The sequence below is a fragment of the Rhinoraja longicauda genome, chromosome 30 (genome assembly GCF_053455715.1).
Source record: "Rhinoraja longicauda isolate Sanriku21f chromosome 30, sRhiLon1.1, whole genome shotgun sequence".
Classification (NCBI taxonomy): Eukaryota; Metazoa; Chordata; class Chondrichthyes; order Rajiformes; family Arhynchobatidae; genus Rhinoraja; species Rhinoraja longicauda.
The window spans coordinates 6,613,971-6,631,162 of NC_135982.1; the positions used below are offsets into that span (position 1 = coordinate 6,613,971).

A 17,192-nucleotide genomic window follows, 5' to 3' on the forward strand; every position below is an offset into this window, starting at 1 on the left:
ACTGTTCACATCAGTGACTGACTGTGCCAGACAGTGACTTGACTGTGACTCTGGATATGAGGTTTGAACAAAGGAAAGTTGTCAAAATTAAATCTTGGTCAAATATAAATATAATCACAAAGTAAAATGTTTCAATTAATATGATATTCTTTCCCAGCCACAGAATTTGGAACAGTCTGAGCTGTTAACCCTGGTTTAAAAATGTACTGGTTTAAAAATGTACTGTTGCCATTGGGTTTGGTAAAAGGCTACAAGTCTTCAAAACATTTATCCCAAGTTATTAGACCTACCTTTTTTTTATTCTGCTTCTTCCTCGTTTGTTGCTGATTCCAAACACCACATCAAGTAATTACTTTTGACCTGCAAGGTTTTTGGCTCCCAGTGTAATGCTTACGCCTGCAAGAAAGTACAGCAGCACATCAATGTGGAAACAAGGGGTGTGTACTCCCAGTCTCCGCTGTCCCTCCCAGTGCAGTCGGCCCTTGCTCCCAGATGAACTGGAAGTGAAGCTCCAAGGGCATCATTCTGAAAAACAGATCAGGTTGCAGCTGGCAGTTCACCATCGTTCTCTCAGGCACTGAAAGTAGTCCTGCTAAAGGTTCTAGCTTAGCTTAGTTTACAGATACAGCTGGGAAACAGGCCCTTCGGCCCACCGAGTCCGCGACGACCAGCGATTCCCGCACGCCGACACTATCCTACAAGCACCAGGGGCAATTTACAATTTTACCAAGCCAACTAACCTGCAAACCTGTACGTCTTTGGAGTGTGGGAGGAAACAGAAGATACCGGAGAAAACCCATGCAGGTTACGGGGAGAGCGTGCAAACTCCGTACAGACGGCGCCCGTAGTCAGGAACGAACCAAGGTCTCCGGCGCTGTAAGGCAGCAACTCTACCGCTGCACCACCGTGCCAAGCTGGGATATTGACCATTCACAGGTTCATTTATACGGATAGAACACAAAGTGCTGGAGTAACCCAGCAGGTCAGGCAGCATCTCAGGCAAACATGGATCGGTGACGAATCGGGTCAGGATCCTGCAGATGTCAAACGTAACCTATCCAGACTGATGTAAGGATTTGATGTAAGAAATTGGAGGAACAGCACCTCATATTTCGCTTGGGCAGCTTGCAGCCCAGCGGTATGAACATTGACTTCTCCAACTTTAGATAGTTCCTCTGTCCCTCTCTTCCCCTCCCCCTTCCCAGTTCTCCCTCTATCTTCCTGTCTCCACCTATATCCTTCCTTTGTCCTGCCCCCTGACATCAGTCTGAAGAAGGGTCTCGACCTGAAACGTCACCCATTCCCTCTCTCCTGAGATGCTGCCTGACCTGCTGAGTTACTCCAGCATTTTGTAAATAAATACTTTAAATGGTGTTATAGTACTTGCCTCAACTACCTCCTCAGCCAGCATATTCCTTACAGCCACCACCACCCTCTGGGTGGAAAAGTTGGCCCCCATGTTCCTATTAAATCTTTTCCCCTCGTACTTAAACCTATGACTACTAGTTTTTGATTCCCCTATGGGTAAAAGGCTTTGACGGATGGAGGGACGGAGTGAGGGAGGGAGAGGGGGAGAGAGGGAGGTTGGGAGGGAGAGAGAGAAAGAGGGAAGTAGAGAGGGAAAGGACAGGGAAAGAGAGAGAAAGAGGGGGAGAGAGAGAGGGTGGGAGAGAGGGTTGGGAGGGAGAGAGGGAAAGAGGGAGAGAGGGATGTAGAGAGAGAAAGAAGGACAGGGAAGAGAGAGAGAGAGAGAGGGGGGAGAGAGAGGGTGGGAGAGAGAGGGTTGGGAGGGAGAGAGGGAAAGAGTGAGAGAGGGAAGTAGAGAGAGAAAGAAGGACAGGGAAGAGAGAGAGGGGGAGAGAGGGAGGTAGAGACAGAAAAGAGGGAGAGAGGAGGAGGGAGGGAGAGAGGGAAAAAAGGGAGGGAGAGAGGGCGAGAGAGGGAGCAGCAGAGAGCGGGAGGTAGAGAAAGGGAGAGGCAGAGAGAGAGAGAGGGAGGGAGAGTGTGAGTCACCTTTAACACTGATGTGCAAGGGCTCGCCACCATTGGCACGATACCAGCACCAGTGCCTCGGGCTGCAAGGACAGGCTCCCGTGCCACCGGATGAAACTGCGCTTGTAACGCTTCACATTGCAGCGGGCAGTGCTGCCAGCATTTGCATCTTACCCGCATCAGCTTCGGCTGCGGCCGCTCCTGTTTCACTTCCTGGTGTTTTCAGGGCGGGGAGGTCTTTAAGGGGAATCGGGGGCTGGAAGTACCCGCGTGGCAGCTTTCACATTCTCCAGGAGTGGCTGCAAACACACAAAATGGTGTCAGGGACATTCATCATCTCCGATGCTGATGCACATCCCCTGACTCCGGAATCTGTCTGTCTGCAATAAAGGACTGCAGATCTGGTTAACATACAAAAGTGACACAAAGTCTGAAGAAAGGTCAAACCACAAAACGTCACCTAATACCACCGTAATGTTGTATCCTTATTGTTTTGATGTGGTTATGCTTTATTCTTAATTGTTAACTGTATGTTTGTGTTGTCATTTGTGAGCGGAGCACCAAGGCACATTCCTTGTATATGCACATACTTGGCCAATACACTTATTCATTCATTCATTCATTCATTCATGTTGCCCCGAGATGCTGCCTGACCTGCTGAGTTACTCCAGCACTCTGTGTCCTGTTGGGTACAATGAAGACCACCCATGTGATCCAGTGGATAAGGCACAAAAAGCTGGACTAACTCAGCGGGTCAGGCAGCATCTCTGGAGAACGTGGATCGGAAAGGTCACCCATTTCCTTCTCTCCAGAGATGCTGCCTGTGTAGCTGAGTTACTCCAGCTTTTTGTGCCTATCTCTTCGGTTTAAACCAGCATCTGCAGCTCCTTCCCACACACGTTATCCAGTAGTTGCATTTAAAACCAAGGCCCCATCGCAGAAGCATCCACATCACGGGGCTGGAGACTGCAAGTGTCCTGAGCTAATTCTGCCCCCACCATCGTCTACTGTACCAGTGATGGCTCCCAGTGATTGTCGGCGGAAGCTTGCGCCCTTTCAGGACGGAAGATGACAGCGAAGTAACATTTGAAACATGGATGATGGACACGAAAGAAGAAGCTTTAAAACCACTAAATTTGTTTTTTTAACTGTGGATAATGGAAATCTAAAAATCTAGAAAATGCAGAATCTTTGACCAGCTCTCTGAGAAATGCCCAGTAGGCATTTCAAGTGCAGGTTAATTGAGACTGACAGCAATATTAACAAGAATAAAACGAGGGGATTGTGTAAATTCTCACTGGCCAGGCATCATGTGCAGAAAGAGATAGAGAGATGTTTAACACTTATACCTTTCATCGGGAATACTTGCATTTTTAACCCACTGCAGCCATTCACAGGTCAAGAGTTACAGAGAAACATAGAAAATAGGTGCAGGAGGAGGCCATTCGGCCCTTCGAGCCTGCACTGCCATTCAATATGATCATGGCTGATCATCCAACTCAGTATCCCGTACCTGCCTTCTCTCCATACCCCCTGATCCCTTTAGCCACAAGGGCCACATCTAACTCCCTCTTAAATATAGCCAATGAACTGGCCTCAACTACCTTCTGTGGCAGAGAATTCCACAGACTCACCACTCTCTGTGTGAAGAAATGTTTTCTCATCTCGGTCCTAAAAGACTTCCCCCTTATCCTTAAGCTGTGACCCCTAGTTCTGGACTTCCCCAACATCGGGAACAATCTTCCCGCATCTAGCCTCTCCAACCCCTTAAGAATTTTATATGTTTCTATAAGATCCCCCCTCAGTCTTCTAAATTCCAGCGAGTATAAGCCCAGTCTATCCAGTCTTTCTTCATATGAAAGTCCTACCATCCCAGGGATCAATCTGGTGAATTTTCTCTGTACTCCCTCTAAGGCTAGAATGACTTTCCTCAGATTAGGAGACCAAAACTGTACACAATACTCCAGGTGCGGTCTCACCAAGGCCCTGTACAACTGCAGCAGAACCTCTCTGCTCCTATACTCAAATCCTCTTGCTATGAATGCTAACATACCATTCGCTTTCTTCACTGCCTGCTGCACCTGCATGCTTGCTTTCAATGACTGGTGCACCATGACACCCAGGTCACGTTGCATCTCCCCTTTTCCTAATTGGCCACCATTCAGGTAATACTCTGCTTTCCTGTTCTTGCCGCCAAAGCGGATAACCTCACATTTATCCACATTATATTGCATCTGCCATGCATTTGCCCACTCGCCTAATCTATCCAAGTCACTCTGCAGCCTCCTAGCATCCTCCTCGCAGCTAACACTGCCACCCAGCTTCGTGTCATCCGCCAACTTAGAGATGTTGCATTCAATTCCCTCGTCCAAATCATTAATAATATATTTTAAATAACTGGGGTCCCAGCACTGAGCCTTGCGGTACCCCACTAGTCACTGCCTGCCATTCCGAAAAGGACCCGTTTATTCCTACTCTTTGCTTCCTGTCCGCCAACCAATTCTCTATCCACCTCAACACTGAACCCCCAATACCGTGTGCTTTAAGTTTGTACACCAATCTCCTATGTGGGACCTTGTCGAAGGCCTTCTGAAAGTCCAGATATAACACATCGACTGGTTCTCCCTTATCCACTCTACTAGTTACATCCTTGAAAAATTCTATAAGATTCGTCAGACATGATTTGGATTTCATAAATCCATGCTGACTTTGTCCGATGATTTCACCACTTTCCAAATGTGATGCTATCACATCTTTAATAACTGACTCTAGCATTTTCCCCACTACCGATGTTGGGCTAACTGGTCTATAATTCCCCGTTTTCTCTCTCCCTCCCTTTTTAAAAAGTGGGGTTACATTAACTATCCTCCAATCCTCAGGAACTACTCCAGAATCTAAAGAGTTTTGAAAAATTATCACTAATGCATTCATTATTTCTGGGGCTACTTCCTTAAGCACTCTGGGATGCAGCCTATCTGGCCCTGGGGATTTATCGGCCTTTAATCCATTTAATTTACCTAACACCACTTCCCGACTAACCTGGATTACCCTCAGTTCCTCCATCTCATTAGACCCCCGGTCACCTGCTATTTCTGGCAGATTGTTTATGTCTGTTTATGTTTATGTTTATGCAGCATAGAAAGGGCCCTTCAGCCCAACTCATCTACGCCAACCAATGTGCTCCATCCAAGCCAGTCCCATTTGCGTGTTCTTGGCCTACATCCCTCTAAAACCTTCCCATCCATGCACCTGTCCAGATGTCTTTTAAATGTTGTTATAGTTCCTGCCTCGACTAATTCCTCTGCAGCTCGTTCCATGTACCCACCTCCCTCTGAGTGAAAATGTTGCCCCTAAATTTCCTATTAAATCTTTCCACTCTCCCCTCTTTTTCTTGAGAAAGACTGGGAAAAAGACTGCATTTACCCTACGTATTCCCCTCATGATCTTACACACCTCTATAAGACCATCCCTCGGTCTCCTGCACTACAAGGAATAAAGTCCTAAACTGCCAAATCACTCCCTACAGCTCAGGTCCTCAAGACTCGGCAACACCTTCTTTGCAAAAGGAAGCAAGTGTGTTTTTTTCAATGTCCTGCAGAGAACATGTGCTATTGAACTGCTGCCCCTATTTGTAAAAGAAAGGCAGACATTTTGCGCACACCAAGATCCCACCAACAGCAACATGGTTAGATTTTAGATTTAGATTTAGAGATACAGCGCAGAAACAGGCCCTTCGGCCCACCGGGTCCGCGCCGCCCAGCGATCCCCGCACACTAACACTATCCTACACCCACTAGGGACAATTTTTACATTTGCTCAGCCAATTAACCTACAAACCTGTACGCCTTTGGAGTGTGGGAGGAAACCAAAGATCTCGGAGAAAACCCACGCAGGTCACGGGGAGAACGTGCAAACTCCATACAGACGGCGCCCGTAGTCAGGATCGAGCCTGAGTCTCCGGCGCTGCATTCGCTGTAACTCTACCGCTGCGCCACCGTGCCGCCGTACTGCAAGGTGATCTGCTAAGCGGGGAGTAATGCTGAGTGGGGAGTAATGATGAGTGGGGAGTAATGATGAGCGGGGAGTAATGATGAGTGAGGAGTAATGATGAGTGGGGAGTAATGATGAGTGGGGAGTAATGATGAGTGGGAGTAATGATGAGTGGGGAGTAATGATGAGTGGGGAGTAATGATGAGTGAGGAGTAATGATGAGTGGGGAGTAATGATGAGTGGGGAGTAATGATGAGTGGGAGTAATGATGAGTGGGGAGTAATGATGAGTGGGGAGTAATGATGAGTGTGGAGTAATGATGAGTGGGGAGTAATGAAGAGCGGGGAGTAATGATGAGTGGGAAGTAATGATGAGTGGGGAGTAATGAAGAATGGGGATTAATGATGAGTGGGAGTAATGATGAGTGGGAGTAATGATGAGTGGGAGTAATGCTGAGTGGGAGTAATGATGAGTGGGGAGTAATGATGAGTGGGAGTAATGAGTGGGGAGTAATGATGAGTGGGGAGTAATGATGAGCGGGGAGTCATTATTAAGACAAAAGATTTCAGAATTTTAAGGATCTCTGTTAAGTTACGCCTGGAGAGAAAACACTGTCGTTTTGTCTTTCCCGTCTCTCAGTTGGACCCAACAGATGCCATTGAAAATGGAGCCAAACTGGTGACTCTGTATAGTCTCAGCGTACAGTCTCAGTGTAGTCTCAGTGTAGTCTCAGCGTACAGTCTCTGTGTACAGTCTCAGCTTACAGTCTCTGTGTACAGTCTCAGCGTACAGTCTCAGTGTAGTCTCTGTGTAGTCTCTGTGTACAGTCTCAGCGTAGTCTCTGTGTACAGTCTCAGCGTACAGTCTCTGTGTACAGTCTCAGCGTACAGTCTCAGTGTAGTCTCTGTGTACAGTCTCAGCGTACAGTCTCAGCGTACAGTCTCAGCGTACAGTCTCAGTGTACAGTCTCAGCACAGTCTCACTGTACAGTCTGTGTAGTCTCAGTGTACAGTCTCTGTGTACAGTCTCAGCATACAGTCTCAGTGTAGTCTCTGTGTACAGTCTCAGTGTAGTCTCTGTGTACAGTCTCAGCGTACAGTCTCTGTGTAGTCTCAGCGTACAGTCTCAGTGTACAGTCTCAGCACAGTCTCACTGTACAGTCTGTGTAGTCTCAGTGTACAGCCTCAGCGTAGTCTCAGTGTACAGTCTCACTGTGGTCTCAGCATACAGTCTCACTGTACAGTCTCACTGTACTGTCTCAGCGTAGTCTCAGCGTACAGTCTCTGCGTAGTCTGTGTAGTCTCAGCCTACAGTCTCACTGTACTGTCTGTGTACAGTCTCAGCATAGTCTCACTGTACAGTCACAGCGTAGTCTCAGCGTACAGTCTCAGCACTGTCTACTGTACATTTTTACTGTATCTGAGATGCTTATCTAACATGTATCTAAGTGCTTATGTATGGTGATACTTGTATTGAACTGTATACAAAATGTATTTCACTGTACCTCGATACATGCAACAGATAAAGTGCCACACCATACCGTACCATGCCATGCCAGCCAGGGCTTTGATTTGATAAAGGGCAGGGGGGTTATTCCTGGTGGTACTCCCCACACATCATCACAAAAGCAGATCCCCTCACGTTGCTGTTTGTGAGACAATTTTTGCTGTGTGCAAAATGGATGCCTTTCCTTTACAAAATGGGCAACATTCAAAAGCACGTAGGTAGACACAAAATGCCGGAGTAACTCAGCGGGTCAGGCAGCATCTCTGGAGAGAAGGAATGGGTGACGTTTCGGGTCGAGGCCCTTCTTCAGACCTTCTTCAAAAGCACGTGTTCTGTACCGGACCGAAGAGACCACAACTGCTTCCTTTTGTAAAGGAGATGTAGACAGGAGTGGACAGGACAAGAAAGCTTCCACTTGTAGGAAAAGCCCTTCCTAACGGGATGGTCATCAAAAAAAACAACAGTAGGAAATTCAGAAGAAACCTCTTTCCCCAGTGTGGTCACTATTACAGAGAGTGGCTGATGCAACCAGCCGCCAGTGCATTCAAGGGGAAGCTAAGCATCACTACAAGGGGGAAGGGAATACAGTGTGAAGTTAATAGACTTAGCTGAAGAAAAATAAACAGGAATGGACAGGTTGGGCTAAATGGCCGATTTTTCTGCTGCGTGGCCCATGTAACAAAGTGCCCTAACCCGAAATGTCACCTGTCCATTCCTTCCACAGATGCTAGAAGCAAGGAACTGCAGATGCCAGTTTACACAAAAGGACACAAAGTGCTGGAATAATTCAGCGAGTCAGGCAACATCTGTGGAGACCATGGATAGGTGACGATTCGAGTCGGGAAGACCTGAAAGGTGGTCCTGACCTGAAACATTACCTGTCCATTCCCTCCACAAATGCTGCCTGACCCGCTGAGTTCCTCCAGTACTTTGTGTCCTTTTGTGTAAACTGGCATCTGCAGTTCCTTGCTTCTATCTGAAGAAGGGTCTCGACCTGAATTGTCACCTATTCCTTCTCTGGCTGTCTCGCTGAGTTACTTCAGCATTTTGTGTCTACCGTCGAAATTAAACCAGCATCTGCAGTTCTTTCCTACACAAGTATCTCAGGCAGCCTTGACCATAGACTTGTGTTTGAAGGACGTCTTTAAAGAAGGAAAGAGATGGAGAGGTTTAGGGGGGAATAATTCCAGATCTTCGGCTCGTTGAAAATTTGTCTCATCAGGCTGTTGAATAACTTAAAGGCAAAAATGTTGCAATAATATTTTCCTTTTCTATTTAAGTAAAGAATGGCAATTTTGCATCTGCAGTTTTTAGCTTCTGTTTAAACCAGCATCTGCAGTTCTCCAGAGATGCTGCCTGGCCCACTGAGTTTCTTCAGCATTTTGTGTCTATCTTCGATTTAAACCAGTTCCTTCCCACATACAGCAATCTCTCTCTCTCTCTCTCTCTCTCACTCTCTCTCACACACACACACACACACACACAAAACCTAACCAGACTAAAACTACTCAAGCAATCCTGTGGTGTTTGCATTTCAAGCTGAAGCAATAATCACCCCCATTTCAAATAGAGTGGAATCATTAACCTTTTTACCGGTCAGATCCTCTGCCTACAACGCCATGTTGGAATTAGTTGCAGGAAGTGAAAGAGTGAAAGAGAAAGAGAGAGAGAGAGAGAGAGAATGAGAGAGAGAAACTGTGGACTGGAGCACTTGAGAAAATGGATCTGAACGAATAAGGTGCATCATCAGAAGTCTCACTTCACAAAGCACCCTTTTCTTCAGAATAACATCATGGGATCACTTGCCCCCACGTTAAAGAGCAGGTAAGGACCCAGTTTAGTATCTCATCTGCTCCACTATGCTGCAGCAAACCCTGCTGTACTCTCACATGAGTTTACTGTTTATAGATTGCGTTTATTATCATCATGTGTACTGAGGTACAGTGAAAAGCTTTGTTCTAACCCAATCAGATCAGATCATACTGTACATAAATACAGTCAAATCAAACACGTACAATAGGTACAACAAAGACGTACTGGGTTGTAGGTTAATTGGCTTGGTAAATGTAACAATTGTCCCTAGTGTGTGTAGTTAATGTGTGGGGATCGCTGGTCGGCGCGGACCCGGTGGGCCGAAGGTCCTGTTTCCGCGCTGTATCTCTAAACTAAACTAAACAAAGGGGAAGACATAACTTTTCACTGTACCTCAACTCAGTACACACGACAATAAACTAGACTAAAATACAGAGTGCAGAATATAGTTCTCAGCATTGTGGAGTGAGAGCTCTATATGGTCCAACATCCACAATAGGGTAGAGGTGATTCGGCCTGTACGCTAGCCAGATAATGGAAGGGAGGAAGCTGTCCCTGAGCTCAAATATGTAGTGACATTAAACCCAAAGTTTTAGGTCCCTAGGCAACATCTGAAGCTCAACAACACTCCGATATGAATCAAAATAAACACAAAGGGTCTCACTCCGAATTAGTACCACTTAATTGACCTCGAACAGCCCACATATTGGAGATGTGTAACTGAGGACAGTTATCTATTTATTCATTTCCCTATGTTCTCTAAATCTCTGTTAAGCATCTTTGAGTATATGAAAAGCGCTATATAAATAAAATGCATTATTATTTATTATTATTATATATGAGCTGTTGTGGTTGCCCCCTCATTTCGTATCTGGAGACCCTTTCTGGAACGTGCATGTGCGCTCACAGGTTTAGAGTCAAAGGGTGGAAGGTTGAACTCCCTGCCAAGGCTCAGGTGCGATGCTAGACACTCCAGGTAAACTACTCTCTTCCCCCATTGCGGATCAACCCAATTGTCTTCTATCGGGGAGAGACAACTGAAGCAGGCTGATTTTCCAGTCTCTGGAGTTTGCGCTACAAAATCTGAGGCTGTGTACAGAACAACCCCAGCACGGTGGCGCAGCGGTAGAGCTGCTGCCTTACAGCGCTTGCAGCGCCGGAGACCCGGGTTCGATCCCAACTACGGGTGCTGTCTGTACGGAGTTTGTACGTTCTCCCCGTAACCTGGGTGGATTTTCTCTGAGATCCTCGGGTTTCCTCCCACATTCCAAAGACATACATGTTTGTATGTCCATTGACTTGGTATAAGTGTAAATTGTCCCTAGTGTGTGTAGGATAGTGTTAATGTGCGGGGATCGCTGGTCGGTGCAGACTCGGTGGGCTGAAGGGCCTGTTTCAGCGCTGTATCTCTAAACTAAACTAAAACGAAACATTTAGCTGGGCTATTCAATATGACCACTACACATAGACTGACAGTGGAACAGAGGAAACAATAGTGGTTTAAGAGGCAATTGGAAGGTGCAGGGAATTTAGGAATATGGATCATGTACAGGCATCATGTTCAGCACCAACATTGTGGGCTGATGGGCCCATTCCTGTGCCGTGCTGTACTGTTCTATATTCTATAGGTTCTAACCTCCTTTTCCTTACTCCGTTTACCCAAAAGGGTCTCAGCTCCGAGTGGGAGACTTTAGGACTGTTGACCAGAGCATCGGAATAAAAGGACGAGCCTTTAGAACGGAGATGAGGAGGAATTTTTGGAAGAATTCTGAAGAAGGTCCTCGACCCAAAACGTCGCCCATTCCTTCTCTCCTGAGATGCTGCCTGACCTGCTGAGTTTCTCCAGCATTTTGTGAATGAATACCAGGAATTTTTGGAGTCAGAGGGTGGTGAATCTGTGGAATTCATTGCCACGACCAAGTCAATGGATATTTTTAAGGCGGGAATTGGCCTAGTCTTGATTCCTGAGGGGTGTTGGGGTTACGGTGAGGAGGCAGGAGAATGAGGGAGAGAGGGAAAGATAAATCAGCCATGATTAAAATGGCAGAGTAGACTTGATGGACCAATTTCTGCTTCAATAGGTTATAAACTTATGAACTGCCTTCCTGCCTCTACATGTAACAAGTCTCTGCTTGGGGTAGAGAGAGGAAAATTGGGAGAAATCTTTGCTGGGTCAGAAGAGGTCAGGATTGTGAGACATCTGCCCTTCCCTCAGCAGTGATGAATGACTGACCATTTACGCACAGTGTTGGCCTGACCATCTACGCACAGTGTTGGCCTGACCATTTACGCACAGTGTTGGCCTGACCATCTACGCACAGTGTTGGCCTGACCATCTACGCACAGTGTTGGCCTGACCATCTACGCACAGTGTTGGCCTGACCATCTACGCACAGTGTTGGCCTGACCATTTACGCACAGTGTTGGCCTGACCATTTACGCACAGTGTTGGCCTGACCATCTACGCACAGTGTTGGCCTGACCATCTACGCACACGGGTGCATAAATCACCCTCAGTTCAATGAGGCTGTAAAGCAAATCGAGTATCAGGTTTATCTTTTAGAAGCAGGGATTGAGATGAGAAATAGAAAAGTTTAGCCACGTACAAACCTTGGTTAGATCACATCTGATGCATTGTGTGCAATTCCAGACGCCTTGTTAACAAAAAAAAAGTGCATTAAAGATTGCTGTGAAAATACAGTCAAGATGGTGACGGTCACATGTTTGGAATTACTGGAGGAGTAACATTAACCATTGGAAAAACCTGGGCTCAAATTGCATTATTGCAAATGTGGAACTACTGAAGTCATGTGGATTCACTGGTTTAGGGGAACAAATCTGCCCCTCTTACCTGGAATAAAATACACAAATTGCTGGAGTAACTCAGCAGGTCAGGCAGCATCTCAGGAGAGAAGGAATGGGTGACGTTTCGGGTCGAGACCCTTCTTCAGACTGATGTCAGGGGAGGGGGTGGGACAAAGAAAGGATGTTGTTGGAGACAGGAAGACTGGTGGGAGAACTGGGAAGGGGGAGGGGAAAGAGAGGGACAGAGGAACTATCTGAAGTTAGAAAAATCAATGTTCATACCACTGGGGTGTAACTCAGTAGGTCAGTTAGCATTCCTGGAGAACATGGATAGGTGACGTTTCGGGTTGGGGAGCCATCTAGGTACCTAGTCTGGCCGATATCTGACTCCAGGCCCACAGCTGTGTATTTGTCTTTGAAACGGCAGAGCAAGCCAATCTTTTCAAGGACGATTAAGGATCGGTGGTCAATCTGGCCTTGTTGGCAATGCTCAAAACCCCCAATAAATAAAATGTACCCTTCTTCAGACTGATGTAGTCAGGGGAGAGGGAGTTACGGTGTGAAAACGAGACATCAAAGGCGATGGGAATCAAGGAAAATGTAGAATAGATCAATCAGTTACCTGGGAGGAGGTGACAACTAAGCATATCGAGATAACATTTTATCAGGGGGTCTGTCAGACTGGTCAGAGAACAAGGAAGGGAGAGGGATGGAGAGCAAGGGTTACGAAGTTAGAGAAGTCAATATTCATATCGCTGGGGTGCAAGCTGCCCAAGTGAAATATGATGTGCTTAGAGTTCCTATGTTTTGCGCTGGGCCTCACTCTGACAGTGGAGGCCCAGGACAGAAAGGTCACATCCTATTTATTGGTGATTAGCTTTATTAGCTCTCACCAACAACACTATCTATGCGTCATAATTTTATACGCTTCTATCAGATCTCCCCCTCCAACCTCCAAAGAAAACAATCCAAGTCTGTCCAATTCCTCCCTGTGGCTAAAACCTCCGAATCCCAGGCATCATTCTGGTAAACTTCCTCTGCGCCATTTCCAAAGCCTCCGTTTTTTCTTTCTCGCCTTCCATCACAGTGAGGAATGTGGAGGAGTCACTGTGGTGGATGTTTAGGTTAAAATGCATTTTGTGTGTTCTGTTGCTTTTTATTGGTATGACTGTATGGCAAAACAAATTCGTCACATGTTGCAAAACACCCGTGGCTAATAAAGTATGATTATGATTATGATTATTGTGATTATGTTGAGGCGACCAGAACTGCAAACAATATTCCAAATGTCACCTGATCAAAGTCCTATAAAGCTGCATGATGACTTGCTGACTCTTGTACTCAATGCCCCAACCTGCGAAGGCAAGCATAACATATGCCTTCCGTACCACTCTATCTACTTGTGCTGCCACTTACAGGGTTATGGGTTTGGACCGCAAGATCCCTCTGCACATTAATGCTGTTAACGGTCATGCTGTTAATCATATATTTTCCCCTTGCATTTGACCTCAGGAGAGTGGTGTCGGAGTCGGGTAAAATCACAATGTTTACGGGGCATTTAGACAGACACACAAATCGACAAAGCATGGAAGGATACTGTCCTAATGTAGGCAAATGAGACTGTGTCTATCTTCTGTTTAGACCAGCATCTGCAGTATTGTGTTTGAGTTAATTGTGTGGAATGAGGTCAAGAGGAGGGTTACTTGGGTTGAATGGTCAGGGTCTTCAATATGAATCTGAGGTAATTGCACAAAGCACCCTCTAACCTCAGGAAATGTTGATAAAGGCACTTTACATTTAAAAGAAGAGTACGACAACCTAGCATTAGTCAGGGGCTTCAGTCTGCAAGCCCTGCACCATTCTGCTGCTTTGCAATCATTGTTATATTTATCATCATCACTCTGTGAACTTCATGCAAACAAGGAATTTCATTGCAGCCTGATCAATGTGACAAACCAGTCTGAATCTGGAGATGACAGAAAATTTGATGTAAATCAGAGGTCACAGGGAAGGTGAAAAGAAAAGGTGGAGGGGGTCTTTGCAAGGCAGGGTTAGAAACATTCACCAAGAGTAAAGATTATAACATTGAGAGCATCCTGTCCGGCTACATCACAGTCTGGTTTGGGAACAGCTCTGCCCAGGACAGGAAGGCCCTGCAGAGAGTAGTGCGTTCGGCAGAACGCACCATGGGAACTACACTCGTCCCCCTGCAGGACCTATACATCAGGAGGTGCAGATCCAGAACCAGCAACATTATGGGGGACCCCCTGCCACCCCAGCAACGGACTGTTCCAGCTGCTACGGTCAGGCAAACGCCTCCACTGTCAGGCTGTGAAAACGGAGAGGATGAGACGGAGTTTCTTCCCACAGGCTATCAGGACTGTTAACTACTATAACTACAGGGACTATATTTTCTTTTCTGTATTAATTTTAATTAATATGCTGAAATTGTAATTATTTTATTTTTGCACAATCCGCAGGCATTGCCACTTTCATTTCACTGCACATCGTGTATGTGCATGTGACAAATAAACTTGACTTGACTTGATGAAGTATCTCAAACTGTCTGCACTGTGTTGATGTGGCCTAACCGTGGCATTAGGGACAGCACCTCGCCATCTTTCATCTGGGCGTGTTGCAGTCTTCCAGGCTCAGTCACAAATCCAACCATTATGGGTTTGTATCAGTACTGGCCAACTCTGGGTATCTTACCCATCTGTAGGTATTTATTCACAAAATGCTGGAGTAACTCAGCAGGTCAGGCAGCATCTCGGGAGAGAAGGAATGGGCGATGTTTCGGGTCGAGACCCTTCTTCAGACTGATGTCTACAGGCTCTTACCCATCTGTAGCATTAGCTCAGTTCTCTACCCACCACCACTGACTGTTCTGCTGGCCAATTTCTGTGTCCTGGACCTGCCATATCAAAGCAATAGCCAAGAAAGCACACCAATGCCTCCACTTCCTTAGACGGCTTAGGAGGTTCGGCATATCCCCAACAACTCTCAACTATGCCAAATCTATAGAAAGCATTTTATCAGGATGCATCACAGCACAGTTTGGGAACAGCTCCATCCATGACTGCAAGAGATCGCACAGAATTGTAGAAGTCGCCCACCGACCATCACACAAACCAACCTCCCTTCCATTGACTTCATCTGCACCTCGCCCTGCCTCGGCAAGGCCACCAACATAATCAAGGAGTGGCTCACCCTGGTCACTCCCTCTCCTCCTCTCACATCAGGCAATAGATACAGAAGTGTAAAAACGCACACCTCCAGATTCAGGTAGTTTCTTCCCAGCTGTTTTATCACGTAACTGAACTATTCCATCTTCAACTAGAGAGCGTCCTGATTTACCATCTGCCTCATTGGAGGCCCTTGGACTATATTTAATTGGACTTTACTGGACTTTATCTAGCACTATACATTTTTCCCTTTATCCTGTAACTGTACACTGTGGATGTCTCTGTTGTAATCATGTAGTATAAGAAAATAACTGCAGATGCTGGTACAAATCGAAGGTACTTATTCACAAAATGCTGGAGTAACTCAGCAGGTCTCCTGAGATGCTGCCTGACCTGCTGAGTTGCTCCAGCATTTTGTAATCATGTATAGTCTTTCCGCTGACTGGTTAGCACGCAACAAGAAAGCTTTTCGCTGTACCTCGGTCGGTACACGTGACAATAAACTAACCTAAACATTCCTGTGCTGCATTTCACAGATGTACATGTTTGTTCGAATTACAGAGGCTTATATGACTACTTGCACTGGTAAATAGGGTGAGGATAGAGGGGCGTTTGATTCACAAAATGCTGGAGTAACTCAGCAGGTCAGGCAGCATCTCAGGAGAGAAGGAATGGGTCACGTTTCGGGTCAGCATGGCCCTGGTGGGCCAAAGGGCCAGTGTCCATGGTGTGTGACTCCATGACGGCGACCAATTAATAACTAGGGGAAGCGCTCACAAGAAAATAGACGACCTGGACTGATCCCAAAGCCTGAAGGGTCCCGACTTGAAACATCACCAATCCATGTTCTCCACGGATGCTGCCTGACCCGCTGAGTTACTCCAGCACTTTGTGTCTTATTTTGTAAACCAGCTTCTGCAGGTCCTTGCTTCTACGTTGATCCCAAAGCCATTTTGTTCTCAATTTGCACGTGTTGGGAGAATAGCCTAAGTTTGTGTTAAACTCAGAGGACACAGGTACAAAGAAGTACCTGCTGAGTTACTGCAGCATTTTGTGAATAAAAACCTTCGATTTGTACCAGCATCTGCAGTTATTTTCTTATACTGTATATATATATATATATATATAAGAAAAACTATAGGAACACGAGAGACCTGGGAGGGTGGGATAACAGACAGGGAGGGGGTAGAATTTTAAGGGCGAGCAAAAATGTGGCAGAGGGGGAGGTAAAGAAGAGGAACTCGAGAGATCTGCGTTACAAACGGGGAGTGGGAGGGGTAAGAGAGGGTGGGATTTAAGAGCGAGCGAAAATGTGGCAGAGGGGGAGGTAAATTGTGACCTATCTTATCGAGGGAAAGCCTGGATCAGGGAGTGGGAAGCAGAGCAGAGCAGAGCGCCGACAAGCACAATGTTGAGGCTGCTCGTCCAGTCTCTGGCGATTCTACTCCTTGTCCTGCTCCTCCTCGCTAACTTCGTGGTGGTGAAGAGCGCGGAGGCTGTGACCGTCATCTACAGGAAGATCAGCAGGCAATGACGGTGCGTCAGACCGCTTTATATTTCGGGGCGTCAAAAACTTTCCGACCATCGCGGGGGGAATGTGAGACTAGTCTCTGCTCTGCCGGCGATGGGGGGAGAGAGAGAGAGAGAGAGAGAGAGAGAGAGAGAGAGAGAGAGAGAGAGAGAGAGAGTCTCCACAACAGACCACGTTGTGTAAAGAACGTACTGAAGTTGCGGTTTTTTGTAGCGATTTTGAGGAGCGTTTATCCCAGCGGGTCAATAATCCCTCTCTGCCTTTTGTGCATTTGAGGAATTTGAGGCGTGCTGTGACCCCGAGCCCCGGCCGTGAAGGTTCAATGTGCTCACACTACATGGCCGTGTAGTGCAATGTGAGCCCCGGCCATC

General features: G+C 46.6%; 1 protein-coding gene across 9 annotated transcripts in view; it reads right to left on the bottom strand.

Annotated features, from left to right (window-relative positions):
• nmnat1 (nicotinamide nucleotide adenylyltransferase 1) overlaps nt 1-9,137 on the bottom strand; it is a 31,550-nt gene extending 22,413 nt beyond the window's left edge. For 8 of the 9 annotated variants that reach the window (XM_078425696.1, XM_078425694.1, XM_078425695.1 and 5 more), the window contains exons 1-3: nt 9,074-9,125; nt 2,167-2,291; nt 291-396 (exon numbers count right to left, since the gene is read on the bottom strand). The gene's annotated coding sequence lies outside the window, so the exon portion shown is untranslated. Of the gene's footprint in view, nt 1-290; nt 397-2,166; nt 2,292-9,073 lie in introns of all 9 variants that reach the window. The other variant, XM_078425689.1, reaches the window with a different exon arrangement.
• Nucleotides 9,138-17,192: the final 8,055 nt, after the last annotated feature.